Raw genomic sequence first — 18,684 nt, forward strand, 5'->3', positions numbered from 1 at the left:
ACCATGACAGAACCCCCCCCCACCTCAAGGGACGGCTCCAGAAGTCCCTAGCCACAGATCCACCAAGACGGGCGGGAGGAGGGGGAATACCAGTGGAGGGTCAGAATTCCTCTGACCGGTCAGTGTCCATAGCCTCCACACCATCTTCACTGTCGGAAGACTCGTCATCCAAGGCCCCCCGCCCAGGATTCGGTTCAGTGTCTGGCTCGGGCACTGGAGCAGGGGCAGGGTCCAGGAGTGGATCCGCATGGTGAGAACCCCTACGTCGACCCCGTCGGATGGAGGGCTGGTCAGGGTGTAGTCGGTGGAAGTCGGCGATGAGGGCCGGATCCAGAATCCTTCCAGCAGGGACCCATGCCCTCTCCTCAGGACCATAACCCTCCCAGTCTACCAAGTATTGGATGCCCCTACCCCTTCGTCACGAGCGGAGCAGTCGCCAGACCGTGTAGACTGGTCCACCATCAATGACGCGTGGAGGAGGAGGCGGCAGTGTAGCCGGGACCAGGGGGCTCTCGTGCACCAGTTTGAGTTTGGAGATGTGGAAGGTGGGGTGTATCCTCATGGTCTTGGGCAGCAGCAGTCGAATTGCTGTGGGACTGATGACCTTCTGTACGGGAAAGGGTCCGATGTAGCGAGGCGCCAACTTGCGTGACTCCACCCGTAGTGGTAGGTCTCGAGCCGACAACCATACCTTCTGGCCGACATGGTAAGCGGGTGCAGGGGTCCTCTGCCGGTTAGCCCCAATAGCATAGCTGGTACTGGACTTCAGGAGTGCGGTGCGGGCCTGGGCCCACATGCGGCGGCAGCGGCGGGTGTAGGCGAGAGCAGATGAGCAGGTGGCTTCTCCCTCCTGGCTGGTAAACAGAGGTGGTTGATACCCATACACACACTGGAAGGGGGAGAGTCCGGTGGCAGAGCTGTTGAGGGAGTTGTGGGCATATTCCACCCAGAGCAGATGTTGAGCCCAGGCGTGGGGGTTGTGCGAAGCCACACACCTTAGTGCCTTCTCCAGTTCCTGATTCATGCGCTCCGTTTGGCCATTTGACTGTGGGTGAAACCCGGACGACAGACTGGTGGTGGCCCCGAGGAGGTGGCAGAATTCCCTCCAGAAACTGGTGGAGAACTGTGGGCCCCGGTCGGAAACGATATCCCTGGGCAGGCCGTGGACCCGAAAGACATGTTCTAAGATGACCCGGGCAGTCTCCTTAGCAGTTGGCAGTTTTGGGAGAGGCACAAAGTGGGTCATCTTACTGAAGCAGTCCACAATGGTGAGGATGACCGTATTAACTTCTGATGGAGGAAGACCAGTAACAAAGTCCAGGGAGACATGGGACCAGGTACGCATGGGTACTGGCAGGGGCTGGAGTAACCCGGCTGGGGGCTGACTGGGGGACTTGTGCTGGTTGCAAGTGGGGCAGGCTCTCACAAAATCCTGGATGTCCTTCCTCATCGACGGCCACCAGAATCGCTGAGACAGCAGATGGAGGGAGCGTGTGACCCCGGGGTGACAGGCCAGGCGGGAGTCATGTCCCCATTGAATCACCTGAGACCTCAGGTCGGCTGAGACGTAGAGACGGTTGGAGGGGCAAGCGCTGGGGCCTGGCTGGTCCCTGATGGCCTCTCGAACCTGCTCTTCGATGTCACAGGTCAGGGCAGCAACGACACAGGGGCTTGGGAGGATGGGTGTTAATTCCTCCTTGGAAGCCTCATCCCTCTGAAATATCCGGGAGAGTGCATCCGGTTTGATGTTGCAGGAGCCAGGACGGTAGGAAAGGACAAAGTTGAAGCGGGTGAAGAATAGTGACCACCGGCGCTGGTGGGAGTTTAGCCTCCTGGCTGTCCGGATGTATTCCAGGTTTTTGTGGTCTGTCCAGACCACAAACGGAAACTTAGACCCCTCCAACCAGTGGCGCCACTCCTCGAGGGCGAGCTTGACCGCCAGTAGCTCACGATTGCCGATGTCGTAATTGCTCTCTGCTGGGGTCAGTCTTTGTGAGTAGAAGGCGCAGGGGTGCATCTTTCCATCCTCAGCTGCCCACTGGGAAAGCACAGCCCTGACTCCCACATCCGAAGCATCTACCTCCACCACAAACTGCCGCTCGGCGTCAGGCATCCAGAGGATGGGAGCTGAAGTGAAACAGGCCTTGAGGGTTTCGAAGGCTTTGTCAGCTGCTGCCGTCCATTGGAAGGGCTGTTTGATGCTGGTCAGTGCGGTGAGTGGGGCTGCCACGGTGCTGTAGCCCCGGATGAACCTCCGATAGAAGTTGGCGAACCCCAGGAACTGCTGCAGCTTCTTACGGCTCCCTGGAACCAGCCACGATGTCACTGCCGACACCTTCGCAGGGTCCATTTGTATGCTGCCCTCGGTAACCACATATCCCAGGAACGAGACAGACTGAGCGTGGAACTCGCACTTCTCTGCTTTCACAAACAACGAATTCTCAAGCAGGCGGTGCAGGACCAACTGGACGTGGTGGGTGTGTTCAGACAGGGTTTTAGAGAAGATCAAAATGTCATCCAAGTAAACGAAAACGAACTTGTTGAGCATGTTTCTGAGAATGTCGTTTACCAGCGCCTGGAACACTGCTGGGGCATTGGTGAGACCGAATGGCATGACCAGATATTCATAGTGTCCCGTCGGGGTGTTGAACGCAGTCTTCCACTCGTTGCCTTCTCTCACTCACACCAGATGGTAAGCGTTCTGGAAATCTAGCTTGGTGAACACTGTGGCCCCTTGCAGTAGTTCAAAGGCGGAAGAGAGTAGTGGCAGAGGGTAGCGGTTCTTAAACGTAATGTCGTTCAAGCCCCAGTAATCTATGCATGGGCGAAGAGAACCATCCTTCTTCCCCACGAAGAAAAATCCAGCTCCGGCAGGAGAGGATGATGGACGGATTAGGCCGGCAGCCAAATAGTCGTTTATGTAGTCTTCCATGGCCTTTCTTTCCGGGGCTGACAGGGAGTAGAGACGGCCCTTAGGGGGTGCGGTGCCTGGCAGGAGGTCGATGGCGCAGTCGTATGGTCAATGTGGGGGCAACAACGTGGCCTTGGACTTGTTGAACACCTCCCTCAGGTGGTGATAGCAGACAGGAACCTTGGATATGTCGGGGGTGGAGCTGGTGGTCTCCTGGTTGGTTGGCAGGACGGCTCCCTTCAAGCAGGTCTGATGGCAGCCCCTTCCCCACTCTCGTATGGTGCCAGTCTCCCAGTCGAGTTGGGGGTTGTGTAGACGGAGCCACGGGTACCCTAGGATGAGTGGTTGGCTGGGTGAGTGTAGGAGGTGGAATTGGATGGACTCCTGGTGGTTTCTTGACAGCAGCATTGTCACGGGGGCTGTGATGTGTGTAACTGTGCTGAGACGATGTCCACCCAGCGCTCGTACAGGAACGGGTGGAGTAAGATGGTGGCACTCCACACCCAGCTGCTGTGCGAGCTCTGTGTCCATAATGTTAGCTTTGGCTCCAGAGTCCACCAGGGCGGCCAGGGCACAAGCGGTGTCAGAAAGCTGAAGGCGGAGCTGAAGCAGGGGTTTACGGACGGAGGTTAGGTGGCGCTGTCGCTCCTCGGGGGTGAGGGAGGCACGGCTGATCTCCATGGGCTCTGACTGATTATGTCGGCTTTGGGGCGTGACAGGCGGGAACTGGGCAGCGGAAGACTCACCCTGAGTGTGGGTGGCAGGTTGACTAGGACGCCCCTTCTCTCGTCTGCGGATCTGGATACGGTGATCGATGCATATGGCGAGGGCAATGGCTTCATCGAGTGGCGGGGGTTGCTCATGGGAAACGAGCTCGTCCTTGACGTAGTCCGCCAAACTGTGGAGGAAGGTGTCCACCAGCATCGCCATGTTCCACGAACTGCGCCTCGCCAGAGTGCGGAAGTCGATGGAGTAGTCCGCCACCGTCCGGTTGCCCTGACGGATACTCATCAGTGCTCCTGACGCCTCTGTTCTTGACAAGCCCAGGTCGAACACCTTTAACATCTCCTCGGCGAAGGCACTGAAGGAGGCACAGGCCGGGATCTGCCGGTCGAATTCAGCCGTCCCCGGCCGGTCAGGTGAGTGATGACGTACCCCACCTTGGCTCCCTCCGTCGAGAAGGTCCTGGGCTGCAGAGAGAACTGGATACGGCAGCTGGTCAGGAATGGCTGGACCTGGTTTCGGTCACCATTGAAATGTTCCGGATTACCTATCTTCGGTTCCGGGTCACCAGGAGCCAGAGCAGGTGGAACACGAGCGGATGGAGTGGTGAGGTTGGTGAGAACTTGCAGGACCTGGGTTAGATGATGCTGCTGCTGTTGGAGTTGCTGAAATAGTTGTTGGTGGTCAAGCTGGAGCAGAGATGCAATGTCGCCGGTCATCCGGTTTATTTCTCCCTCTGTACGTTCCAGTCACTTCAGGCTCAATCACCATGCTGGTTGGGGAGGGTGCTGGGTCCATGATGGTCAGATCATTCTGTCAGGTGAAACAGACGAGGACCCAAGAGCGCAAGTTAAATGTTGAGTTTTATTGATAACAGGGGAAAGGGAGTTGGGAGGATGTGCATGTGTGAAGTTCAGTGGCCGGAAGACTGAGAGGCAGGGATGGCTGGTGGGAGCATGGTAGTGATATCTGCGGTTTCCTATCCAAGCACTGACCAGGCTTGGCCCTGCTTAGCTTCAGCGATCAGACGGGATCAGGTGTTGTCAGAGTAGTGAGGCTGTAAGCTGATAGCACTAGGTGTTCAGGCAGTCTCCCAGCGAGCAGTCCCTCAGCAGACAGACAGGACAGCACAACAGGCAGGAGTAGGGAACAGACTGGAACACAGAGTCACAGATCAGGTAGCAAGATAAGAGACAGAAATGCAGGGTCAGGTTACCAGGACTGAAGAGTTGACGGAGTCGATGCCTAGTGTCACGTTCCCCTGTGCCCCTTCAGGTACACATCTGCAAGTGCACGTGCAGTACTGGAGCCTGAATGGGGGGAATTGATTGCACCTGTGCACAGGTGACAGGTGGCGTTAAATACCTCCTTTTCTCTTTTGCAAGGGGGGGGCACTCTGACCTCGACCTTACCGCTGGTACTCTGTTTCATTCTATCTCCACTAACTCTGTCCTCTCACTCTTTTGCTCTTCCTTTACAGCTGACATACTGATACTGATACATCCACTCAAACATCATTCACTCGCATACATCCATACATTATTACTCCCCTAGACACTTGTTGAAATACTGGTTGTTGTTGAAAATCAATAAATGACCTAAAATTTGAATTCTGTTGTCGTCTCCTTTTCATGTTGCTCCCTAAACGAGCGGGGTCGTAACATGAATTGGGGGCTCGTCCAGGATAGTCCTGTTTGGCTTTGACTCTTGGACTGTGAGCGCATCCAGGTGAGAACATTTGTTGTTAATTATCAGTCTCTGGTTTAGGAAGAGTGCTTCAGCCAGGCTTTGCCTGTCCATTGAAGTCCTGTTTATTATTTTCGATCTGTGTTTGTTGTTTTTAGGGGTAAATCCGATCGGGAGTTTTATATTCCTGTCGGGGGCACGCTTCAGACAATTTTTGATTGTACTGAGTTAATGCGTTATCCAGTCGCCCCGAGGTCGGCAAGCCTCCGAAGACTAGGTAGGCAAAGTTAGTATTTTGTCTATGTCAGGTCACCAGAGGACTGTAACTTTTCTACTCTGTACATTTCAACGATGTTAATCAGTGGTCTCATCTGGATGCAATCGCAGTAGTTTGGGCCGTGCCAGCAGGATGGGTGAGTGAATTTTGTATTGTGTATCAGTAAATGTTAGCGGTTTGTTGTAACGCTTGCTTGTTTTGCGGTTATGTTGGGTTGGAACGCGGGTCTGTTTTAGATCGATTGTGTGCGTTCATTAATTAGTAACCCATTTTCCCGTTTGTGGTGAAGGCAGCGCGTAGGCTTTGTAAGTTACCGAGGAGGTATCTCCGTTTATAATTGGTTGTAACTTGGCCTGTGAGTGAGGTGTACAGATTAAACGCGTCTTCGCGTATCTGTGAATTTGGACAGCAAGCGAGTAATTGTTTCTAAACATTACATAATTGTTTGTTTAGCTTGTGCAGATCGTAATTTGAATGCTTTCTGTAGCTGTTGTCGTTTGTAAAAGTGGGGATAGACTTTTGTTTAATCACCAGTGGTAGGTTTGTGCCTCACGTTTTGTTTTGTCACGTTTTTCCCTTCTCTTTGTATGGTTAGTAGCCTATGCCTGATTCGTAATTAATCACTGATGTTAGCGTGAGATTGACACGTTTGACTGTGCTGGATAGTGTAGTCAGTAGGCTATTGTGATTAATGAAAGTGTATGTTCTCATTGAGTAGGTACTTCTTTACAATGGCATCTGTTGAAGATTTTGTTGCTCAGCCGTCTGTAGAATTGTTGTTAACTTTCACTAAAGAACAACTTCTGGCTGTAGCGCAACAGTATGGTCTAACCATTAGTAGTGGAGATAAAAAGTTAAAGGAGACGTTGGTTACCATTATTAAGTACCAGCTGATTGAACTCTCCATTATTAAAGAGGAGGTGGAGGAGGAGCTTGAAGAGGCTGATGGTGATGATGACGATGATGATAATGGTGGTGGTGGTGATGTTGATGGTAAAGTGGATGTTAAAGGGGATGTTAATGCAGAGCGGAAGGAAGTGGTGGCTGCTAATGCTCCACCTGTGAATACTCATGGGCCACCAAAGCCTAAGAGTAAAAGGGCCATGAGTACTCGTGATAGGGAGCTGGAGGTGGAGCTCCGGAGATTGGAGTTGAATCAACAATTGGAACTCCAGGTAGCACTTCAGCGTATGGCCAACGACCATGCTCTGGCCATGAAAAGGCTTGAGCTGGAGGCAAAACCACCTCTTGAACCTCCTCAGACTTCTGCTTCTTCTGCCCTGTCTGCTGAGACAAAGTTTGACGTCTGTAAAAATATCCGTCTTGTGCCACCCTTCACAGAGAAGGACGTGGACAAATACTTTAACCATTTTGAGAGGGTAGCTACCTCGCTGAACTGGCCTAAAAATGTGTGGACGATGCTACTCCAGTGTGTGTTTACTGGCAAGGCCAGAGAGGTGTTTACTGCTTTACCTGTTGCCGAATCCAAGGACTACGACATTGTGAAGAAAACTGTCCTGCATATCTTTGAGTTAGTCCCTGAGGCGTATCGCCAACGCTTCAGAAATGCAAAAAAATCTGATCAGGAGACATATGTCGAACATGCTCGTGAGAAGGAGCATTTGTTTGACAGGTGGTGCAGTGCACATGATGTTAGAACTAAGGAAGACTTGCGTGAACTGATTCTCCTTGAAGATTTCACCAATGGTCTTCCCGAGTCTGTGGCTGTACACCTGAAGGAGCATGATGTTAAGACCTTGGAGAATGCTGCAGTTTTAGCTGATAAATACATCCTAACCCATAAAGGCATGTTTGATGGCCGTGGGCCTAAACCTCATGGTAAGGATAAGCCATTTACCAAGAGTAAGCCACCTAGTGGAGGTAGTAATAGTCCACCGTCCTCTCAATCTGCGTCTCCTAGCCGTCCACCAGATAAATCTGATCTTGTCTGTTTTTACTGCAAGAAAGTTGGGCATAAAGCGAATGAGTGCTTTTCCCGTAAGAAGAAGGGTAATAACCCCAAGTCTTCTGGTCTAATTACAGCATGTGGTACTGGGCCAGTCCTCTTGCCCAAGTCTAAAAAGAGTAAACGTGCTGTGGTTACCATTACAGGTAGTGAGGAGAGGGGAGATTCCGATTATGCACCTTTCATTACACCTGGTTTCGTTTCTGTGTCTGGCCAGTCCAATGTTAGCCTTCCAATTCGCATACTTAGAGATACTGGGGCTGCACAGTCCTTTATGCTAGCTGGTATCTTGCCGCTTTCTGAGAGTACTGCAATGGGGACTTATGTAGTTATCAAAGGCTTTGAGATGACTCCCATGTTGGTGCCCCTACACCGGGTACACTTAGTGTCTGAACTGGTCACTGGTGATGTTGTGGTTGGAGTCCGTTCATCTCTACCTATCCCAGGAATTTCCTTCATCTTGGGCAATGATCTTGCTGGTGCCAGGGTGTGGGTTGACTCTAATGTAGTGTCTCTCCCTATTGTTGGACCTGTGTCTGAAAATTCCAGAGTGTCGGATGACTGTAAACGTGAATATCCTGGTGTATTTCCTGCATGTGTGGTAACTCGTGCTATGACTGCACGTGGGCTCAACTCAGATGTTGTGCCACTTACAGATACCTTCCTTGCCCAACCTCCAGTTGTAGACGATCTCCCCCCACAGGCATGTGTAGAGGAGCCAAAAACTGGTAATGCTGACTTTGATTCAGTAGGGGATGGGGAAGATTCTGACAGTGAAGTTGTATCTGTGAATGTGAGTCCTCCTGTTGATGAATTGACGGAATCTGATAAGTTTGATGCCTGTTCATTACCAGAACTGTTTAAGGTCTCTCGTGAGGAGTTAATTCAGGAACAGACTCGTGACTCTACTTTTGAACCTCTCTTTGTAATGGCTTCATGTAAAGAAAATTCTGATGATGAAAAGAGCCATTATTTTCTGCAGAATGATTTACTATGTAGGCAGTTTGTGTACCGGCATGGAACCTTTTCAAAAACAGTGATGCAGGTTGTGGTTCCCCATAAATTTCGAATGGCTGTTATGGATTTAGCTCACACTGGGTTGGCAGGACATACTGGGGTAAGAAAAACGTATGATAGGATTATGCGGCGATTTTTTTGGCCTAGGTTGAAGAGGGATGTTTCCTCTTATGTAAAAGCATGTCATGTGTGTCAGATGACGGGCAAGCCAAACCAACAAATCCCTGTTGCCCCATTGCAGCCCATCCCTGTGATGTCTAACCCCTTTGAGCATATAATTGTTGATTGTGTAGGACCACTACCTCGCTCCAAGGCTGGACATAGTTTTCTTCTTACCATAATGTGTCAGGCTACCCGCTATCCAGCGGCTTACCCACTTAGATCAATCACCACAAAGTCTGTACTGAAAGCGTTGGTCAATTTTATATCCATCTTTGGCATCCCAAAGATTATCCAGAGCGATCAAGGTTCCAACTTTATGTCCAAACAGTTCTCTAGGGCTTTGAAACAACTAAAAGCACGCCACAATATCTCAAGTGCATACCATCCCCAAAGCCAGGGGGCGTTGGAAAGATTCCACCAGACCCTCAAGTCCCTCTTGCGATCCTATTGTGTTGAACTAGGCTTTGATTGGGAAGAGGGACTCCCTTGGTTACTTTTGGCCATTAGAGAGGTGGTGCAAGAAAGCACAGGTTTTAGCCCTAACGAACTTGTGTTTGGACATACTGTTAGAGGGCCAACAGCTGTTTTAGCTGACGACTGGTGTGATGCCGCCGAAGCACCGACCAACGTTTTGGATTACGTTAGTGGTTTCCGTTACAGATTGTATGAAGCAAGGGCTGCTGCGAAGCGTAAACTGGGTAAGGCCCAGTCAAAGATGCAGAGCCTTTTTAACCGTAAGGCTAAATACCGAAGTTTCCAGCCAGGGGAAAAAGTACTTGCAATGTTGCCCCTGGTACACAGTCCTTTTCAAGCGAAATTTTGTGGGCCATACGAAGTGGTGAAATGTTTGCCTGATTACAATTACTTACTTAGTACTCCTGACAGGCATAAGAAAGTTCAAGTTTGCCACATCAATTTTTTAAAATCTTATGTTGAGTCTGAGCCACCTACACCTGTTGGGCTAATTGCTTCCTTGCCAGCAGAGGGCGCTATTGTGTCTCCTTCTGTTTCCATGGATAATGAGTCTGAATGTTTGAGCTCTGATGTTTGTGAAATAGATGATGGGGTGAAGTGCCCATCTCAGGCAGTTGTAGAGGGACGCCTCAAAAACTCTGAGTATTTAGCAGCATTGCCATTCCAACTCTCTCATTTATCTGATTTCGAACAAGACAGCATTATTGAGTTAATCAAATCATTCCCTTCTCTATTCCCTGATGTTCCTACTCGTACCTCAGTGATTGAACATGACATTGACGTTGGTGGGGCCCCGCCTATAAAACAGCATGCATTTCGTGTTAATCCTGTTAAGAGGGAACTGTTGAGAAAGGAAGTTGACTATCTGCTAACCCATGGTCTTGCCGAGGCTAGTACCAGTGCATGGAGCTCCCCCTGTCTGCTGGTTAACAAACCAGACGGGACCTACCGCTTCTGCACTGACTACAGGAAACTTAACTCTGTCACCAAACCTGATAGTTACCCATTGCCTAGGAGTGACGATTGTATAGATCGTGTAGGCTCTGCAAGATTTGTCAGCAAATTTGATCTTTTGAAAGGATATTGGCAGGTCCCTTTGACTGCCAGGGCAAAGGAGTTGTCTGCTTTTGTAACCCCTGATGATTTCTTACAGTACCAGGTCATGCCATTTGGAGTCAGGAATGCTCCCGCAACTTTTCAAAGGCTTGTCAACCGGACTTTGGTGGGCATGCGTGGTTGCGATGCTTACCTGGATGATTTAGTCTTATACAGTTTTACTTGGGCTGATCACTTGGGGCAGATCAAAGAACTCTTCACCCGTCTTGCTAAGGCTAACTTGACCATAAATCTAGCTAAATGTGAATTTGGGAAGGCTAGTGTCACATATCTGGGTAAGGTAGTGGGAGGTGGGCAGGTTCGTCCTATCGAAGCTAAAATTGAGGCCATCTGCAATTACCCTGTACCAAGTACCCGTCGAGAGCTCCGGCGATTCCTTGGGATGGCTGGCTATTATAGGGCCTTTTGTAAGAACTTTGCCACAGTTGTCACACCCCTTACTGCTCTTCTTAGTCCTAAAGTTCTATTTGAGTGGTCCACTAGCTGTCAAGCTGCATTTGCTAATGTAAAGGCTTTACTTGCTACTGCTCTTGTTCTGTCTGCACCAAACTTTGACCGTCCCTTCTGTGTTGCAGTGGATGCCAGTGAGAGTGGCGCTGGCGCGATTTTGCTGCAGGTGGGTTCTGATGGTGTCGAGCACCCAGTGTGCTATTATTCAAAAAAATTTAACCGTCACCAGAGAGCCTACTCTACAGTGGAAAGGGAGGCTCTTGCTTTGATTTTGGCTATTCAAAACTTTGAGGTCTATGTGGGGTCCTCTTCTAATCCCACTGTTGTTTATACAGATCACAACCCCTTAGTCTTCATTGACCGTATGCGGAATAAGAATCAACGTATCATGCGTTGGAGTATTCTTCTCCAACAGTATCCGCTACAGATCAAGCACATTAGAGGCAAAGATAATATTGTGGCTGATGCCTTGTCTCGTGCTTAGAGTTTTCTACCTCTAGGGTTGTCTGTTAACTATTTCACACGTAATGTATTTTTATATTGTATTTTTATTCATATTGAACACTACTGACTCTGTCCTTTTGTCCTTTCGGCCGGGGATATTGGATAGAGGGGTGTTGGTTTGTTTTGTTTTTTTTTCTTTGTCTGAGGTTTTAGTAAACCTCTTTTAGGGAGGGAGGTGTCACGTTCCCCTGTGCCCCTTCAGGTACACATCTGCAAGTGCACGTGCAGTACTGGAGCCTGAATGGGGGGAATTGATTGCACCTGTGCACAGGTGACAGGTGGCGTTAAATACCTCCTTTTCTCTTTTGCAAGGGGGGGGCACTCTGACCTCGACCTTACCGCTGGTACTCTGTTTCATTCTATCTCCACTAACTCTGTCCTCTCACTCTTTTGCTCTTCCTTTACAGCTGACATACTGATACTGATACATCCACTCAAACATCATTCACTCGCATACATCCATACATTATTACTCCCCTAGACACTTGTTGAAATACTGGTTGTTGTTGAAAATCAATAAATGACCTAAAATTTGAATTCTGTTGTCGTCTCCTTTTCATGTTGCTCCCTAAACGAGCGGGGTCGTAACACTAGAAGACAATCTGACACTGAAGCTTGGAAGGACAGCAGCTTAAATACACACAGAGGAGGAGCAGGTAATAGGCAACAGCCAATGACAGCCACTGAGAGTAAATAAGACGAAGTGTAGCAGGCGTGGCTGGTAATGCTGAGTGGAGAGGAGTGGAGATGTTACCTGAAGAGACGAAACCCACAGGTAGGACCATGACAGTTCCATCTACGTTCCCACCTTCACCTATGGTCACAAGCTATGGGTGGTGACCAAAAGAATGAGATCGCGGATACAAGCGGTCAAAATGAATTTTCTCTGAAGGGTGGCTGGGCTCTCCCTTAGAGATAGGATGAGAAGCTTGGTCATTCAGGAGAGACTCAGAGTAGAACTGCTGCTCCTTCACATTGAAAGGAGTCAGTTGAGATGGTTTGGGAACCTTTTTAGGATGCCCCCTGGATGCCTTCCAGTGGAGGCTCTCTGGGCATGCCCCACTGGAAGGAAACCCTGGGGCAGACCCAGAAAACTCTGGAGAGATTACATCTCTCAGGTGGCCTGGGGAAGCCTTGGTATTCCCCCAGAAGGGCTGCTGGAGGTGGCCAGGGAGAGGGAAGTCTCGGCAGCTCTGCTTAGGCTGCTACCCCCACGACCCGGACCCGGATAAGCAGCAGAAAATGGATGGATGGAGTTGCCTGCACTCTGACAAACATGGCGGTGTTTACATACTGTTTTCTGCTTGTCCCCTGAAAACATGAAATCGTTCCACACCTTGCTTTTCAATGAAGCTGGTGGTTTTATTAGGCCTAGACATGTTACTCTCGCTCTCATTAGCTGTCATATCTACATGATCTTTTTTCTTGTGTTGTAGCTCCCGCCTTTAGATCTAGTAGGCACACAGCATTAGTTTAAGAAAGTAATCTATTTTAAACCATGTTACTGTTGCTTTTGATACAGATTTTCTTAAAATACTATTTTCTGTATCTCTTGATTAATAGTTTTCTGTATCTTTTGATTACGCATGTAAACGTGTAATAATCTCATCTCATCTCATTATCTCTCGCTGCTTTATCCTTCTACAGGGTCGCAGGCAAGCTGGAGCCTATCCCAGCTGACTACGGGCGAAAGGTGGGGTACACCCTGGACAAGTCGCCAGGTCATCACAGGGCTGACACATAGACACAGACAACCATTCACACTCTCACATTCACACCTACGGTCAATTTAGAGTCACCAGTTAACCTAACCTGCATGTCTTTGGACTGTGGGGGAAACCGGAGCACCCAGAGGAAACCCACACGGACACGGGGAGAACATGCAAACTCCGCACAGAAAGGCCCTTGCCGGCCCCGGGGCTCGAACCCGGACCTTCTTGCTGTGAGGCGACAGCGCTAACCACTACACCACCGTGGCGCCCACGTGTGATAATGTTTTGCGACATGCCATAAAGTGTAAATGGTAAGCATCATAAAAATAACTGTGACTTTAGTTCTTAAAATAGAGTTTAAACTATGAATTGATCCCACTGATCTCTACATAAAATATCTGGAGAGTTCATTGGCTGGTACATGCTGTACAGACAAGTGAAGCCATCTGGCTGCCATATTACCACATCCATTGTGTGTACTTGGCTTGCGTGTTAAACCATAGTATCTGATCAAAGTTGCCTCAAGAAAAGTATTTCCTGACTTTTCTTTTCATTCCCTCCTCTTATTTTTTCAATTTTATCCACATTCCTTACATATCTTTATAGCGCTCCTCTTCATTATTATTGTTTTTTTTTTCAGCTCAGTCTCTGATAATTTTTTTGAACAACTATTTTACTGCAATAATTATTTTTACAGATAATATTTCAGTTTTTCTCTTATACAGCGTATCTTTCTCTTTCGTATATTTCTTCTTACTTTCTATTAAGGACAGTTGTTGAAACAGGATTATTTTCTCATGTTCTCTGCCATTTTCACTTCATTCTCACAGTCATGTCTTAACAGTATTTATTGGTCACATAATTCACGTCACACATGAATGGATCCTGATAGAGTTCAATAACTTATAGATTATTCCTCAGTGCTCACACTATCGTCTCACATCTCATTTTCTTTCACACACATTGGATTTTTTAGACTACTGCAGGGGTTTTCAATGTGTGGGAGAGTCAGCCCCCCCTCGGAGAGCAAATAAACAACAGCGCCCCCCCTTACAATTTTTGTTGTTGCTATACTTAATGTTCCATTTGTATTTTAAAAAAAAATGGTTGTTGTACACATTATTTTTTTCTTTTTCACATTTTAAACATCTGTGCTTTTTAAAACATCTTGTTTTACACGTTTTAAACATCTCATAGCATCGTTAGCGAGCACCTCTTGGCAGACAACACACTGTGGCAGTGGAGCATCTTCAGATCCAGTCCATGAAAATCCAAACTTTAAATAATTGTGGTCATACTTCCTTCTTTTTTCAGACCCCCCAGGATTCCGCGGGCCTTTTTTGTGATTGTTGCGGGCTAAAATGTCTGATGTTGCGGGGGGGGTTCCAAAAAAATTGCGATGAAAGTTGCGGTGTTTTTTAGGTTTTTGTTGCGATTACATTGCGGGAGGAAGTGAAAGTTGCGAGAAATTGTTGCGATTTTCTCTTTTTGTGATTTAAAATTGAGTGATATGTTAAATATTAAGTTATTACTGAAAAACTATTGATTAAAAAAACAAAGACACTGAGATGGTCCTATAAACAACTTTACCAATATAAAAGATTAGCAGGACTACAAAAATGCAGAAAAATAGGCTTTACTTATCCAAATGCACCTGTTGGTTCAAAAGTTAAAGTGCAGAGAACCTCACAGCACAACATGAAGTTACCTTAAAATATAATATAAATGCTTCAGCTTTCATGTAAGAAAAAAAACTATTAATACTAGTACTGTGTGCAGGCAGTCTCTCTTGAAGACTAAATTAAACAATAATTATAAACTAATAAAATAAATGGCTCAGGCTTCATAGAAGAAAAAAAACAATTTGAACAGAATCTCACAGTATGATGCTGAAGCTGCCTAAACAATGGAAAATAAAATACCATTTTGGCAAAAATGTTGGCATCCATTAATTTCTTGTATTAAGTAAAAAAAAAATAAAGTGCACACAGTCCTTCACTGTAAACATAACACACTTTCAGTAACAGAATTTAAGCCTATATAAAACACTGACTCGCACATCATGCAATGTTGCCAGATACTGCTGACGTTTTCCAGTCCAAAATATATTCAAAACCCGTCAAAATGCACTTGAAACCGCCAATCTGGCAACACTGCGCGCATGCTGCTTCTCTTAAACATAGACATCCGGAAGTAAGGCGGAAGGTAGTTTGTCGATGTCACCTCAAGACGACGGGCTAAGATCATTCCTTGTTAACAACAACAGTTTTTGGTATTGTGTCCCTAGGGAAATCTTTAGAAAACTTGGTGGTATTCTTTTTCTCTTGCACTGTGATTTCATCCCAAAGAAGTTGCCCTTAAAACTATCCTCTTTCCATTCTCAAGTCCTCCTCTACTGGAACCTTCTGTACAAACACAACTTCACTCCACACAACACACCTATCTGGAACTGCAGATATATTCTTCACAAAAACAAATCAATATATTTTAGCGAATGGATGGAGAGGGACGTGTGGTCGATAATGCACCTGCTAGATGAGGATGGCATTGTCTTATCATTTGATAACTTCTGTTTAAAACACGGCTTTCAATGTGATCGACAACAATACAACAGGCTCATGAAATGTATCCCTCCTGCCTTTTTATTAATGGCCAAAAACTCAAAACAATTCACTTCTGCCCCTAGCCTTCCTAGTGCCTTAAGAGTAGGTGAGGACGACTTCATAAAGAAAGATATACCTAACCAAGTAATCCGAGGATTGTTCACTTCTTATCTCTTTCCTTATCACCAATATAAAAACTTTAATCCTAAAAATATTGATTCACACACTATCAAAAAACTACGCACTCTCACTTTAAACCTACCTATCCCTCCCAAGACAAAGGAACTCCACTTTAAAATATTTAATGACATATATCCCTCAGGGGAGCTTATTAACTACAGATTTAATATAGAGCTGAAGAATTGCATATTTTGTTGTGAAAATGTTGAAACTACAGATCATTTATTTTTCTTATGTTTATACAGTAACACCTTTTGGGACGATGTATGTGACTGGCTCTGTGAAAACATTCCTACCGTTCCTTTTTTAAACTTGAATCTACTCAAATATGGGTGTATACACGAAGACAAAAACATAGAGCTTTTAATAAATGTGGTGACGTGTTTAGGAAAATATTATATTCACAAATGCAAATGCATAAAGACAATCCCCATTTTCCCTTCCTTTAAAAACGAGTTATGTTTGTACAGTAAATCCGTCAGATATTTAAAAACTAAGAGGAGTAACGAACTTATATCAATAATAGACAGCTTCAATTTGTTATAATGTACCCCCCTCCATTACTTTCTTTCGAGTGTCTTTTTTTCCTTTCTTTCTTTCTTTTTATCATTTTATTTATTTTTTTCCTCTTATGTTTTATAATTTCTTGATATGTGTACTATGTGTGCTATGTTCCTACAAGGTTCTGTAAAAAAGACATACATTTGCCTTAATGCTCTGTAAACCTTTGAAACTTCCAATAAAAAAAAAAATACCAAAAAAAAAAAAAAACCTCAAGACGACGCCAACGATTGGTCAAATTTGCGGGAAAGTTGCGGTGATTGGATATAATTGCAACACCGCCCTGAATTCTCGGGGATTGGTTGAATTTGCGCTGAAGTTGCAAATAGCAACATCCTGGAGGCTCTGTTTTTTTTTTTTTTGCTTGGCCGTCTCCTCACTCACTGTAGCTTTAGGTACTAAAAATCGATCCATTTTGTCTCTCACGTTGCGCCCCCCCTGAAGAACTCTGGCGCCCCCCAGGGGGGGCGCGCCCCACACTTTGAAAAGCCCTGGAGTACTGAATTGTTATATTGACCTTATTTTTGTTTGATATCATTATATATAGATATTGCCTGATGTTATTGAGGTTTTCTTGAAATTTATGTCAAAAATTATTAATGATTTGGAAATAATTTGTTTGGAAATATTTTGTCATTAATAGAGTATTAGAATAATTTATTGTTTTGTTATAATCATGCAGTAAATTGTAATTAACTTAGGACTTGTTTAATTTTATTATTATTATTATTATTATTATTATTATTATTATATGATTGATCGATTCTACATAATTTGTAACTACGGATTGGGATCAATCTGTTTCTAAATAGTTAATTTGTAATATTTACATGTAACTCTCTGTCTCATCCATTATTTACATGATTAGTTTCATTTCATTTTTCATTCTGTGCACTAGAATTTATTTACTTATTTATTACTGTTCTGGAACAGAGGGTTCACATGCCTCCGGGTAACAGGAAACCACCTTCCTTTTGTGGCCCCTGACCCTCATACCGTCTGTGTCCTAGGTCACGTGGTTTTATGTAACTGGATCCTGGCCTCGAAGCGATGATTCATTTGTCTCGCGCTCTCAGACTCGACTCATGATTCGAAGACTCGGATTCATCTGACCGTCACCGCCATCACACTGTGTGCAGCATTTACTGAAATAAAGGGACTGGATTTAGAAGCGCTCTAATACACACATGTATGATACCCCAGTAGATTTAGGGAATAGAAACAGATAACAGATTAGTCTGATAAAGATTTTGACCTTTTCTGATTCCATAAGATTTAATTTAATTCGACATTAGGTTACTTTATTGGATTTTTTTTGTCCCATTTTTCAGTTCATGTAATAAACATTTCTTTATTCACTGAGACCAATTCCTTGGTTAGAGTTTCAATTTTTTTTTTTGATGATTGAAATAATATAATTTAAACAAAAACACAAATTAAAATAATGTTACCACTTTAGATAGGCAACACATATATATATACTATATATACATACAGTACCAGTCAAAAGTTTGTACACCCCACTCTACTCATTCATAGGTTTTTGTGTATTTTGACCATTTTCTACATTGCAGAACAAAACTGAAGACATCAAAACTATGAAATAACATATGTGTAATTATGTGAATTATGTGTTGCGTTATATTCAGAGTCTCCCTGAACGAGTAAACGTTTCAATTTCATTGTTTGCTTTTTTTTTCATCTAAAAGAGCCGAATCAAAGAGTCGATTCATTCCCTGAACGACACATCGTCGGAGTGAATCAGTTCTAAAAACTGCAACCCCAGGCAGAAGCGGTGAGATGAATGAAGCCCAGCATGGAGTGCTGAGTAAAAGTAAGTGCTGTGTTGGAGAGAAATGTGGTTGTATTTGACTGAGCTCGTGTAAAAACAGCAGTAAAACTGCGGAACTGAAATCATCTTCCCTGTAAAGCTGCTGTTTATCGGCTGTGTGTTCTATATTCGAGTTTCTCTCTTCAGTTTCTCATCTATTAAACACTCAGAGAGTTTGGGGGAGTGTAACTGGAGCGCATGTAATGGTGCAGCTTAGGGTGACCACCTGCTCATAAGCCCAAGGGGGGGCAAGGGGTATGTTTTTGAGGGACAATGTGGGACGCCGCCCCCACTGCGCTGCGCCGGCCGCTGGAAGACTCTCAGATAGTGGTTTACCCATTTCTAGCACATACTACCTTACATGGTATATCAATAATACCCTATTCTGCTGTTATTGGTGATGTATGGTCATGAACAGGCCACCAAATGTGTTTTTTTTTTAAATAAACATAATATTTTGACAGAGGTGGAAAGAGTACTAAAATATTATACTCAAGTACAAGTACTGTTA

General features: G+C 45.8%; 2 pseudogenes; one reads left to right on the forward strand and one right to left on the reverse strand.

Annotated features, from left to right (window-relative positions):
* Positions 1-418: 418 nt before the first annotated feature.
* LOC132870276 (uncharacterized) lies at positions 419-4,353 on the reverse strand (annotated as a pseudogene).
* Positions 4,354-18,111: 13,758 nt separating this feature from the next.
* Positions 18,112-18,684, forward strand: part of LOC132870277 (NACHT, LRR and PYD domains-containing protein 12-like) — an 83,617-nt pseudogene continuing 83,044 nt past the window's right edge.

The sequence above is a fragment of the Neoarius graeffei genome, chromosome 22 (genome assembly GCF_027579695.1).
Source record: "Neoarius graeffei isolate fNeoGra1 chromosome 22, fNeoGra1.pri, whole genome shotgun sequence".
Lineage (NCBI taxonomy): Eukaryota > Metazoa > Chordata > Actinopteri > Siluriformes > Ariidae > Neoarius > Neoarius graeffei.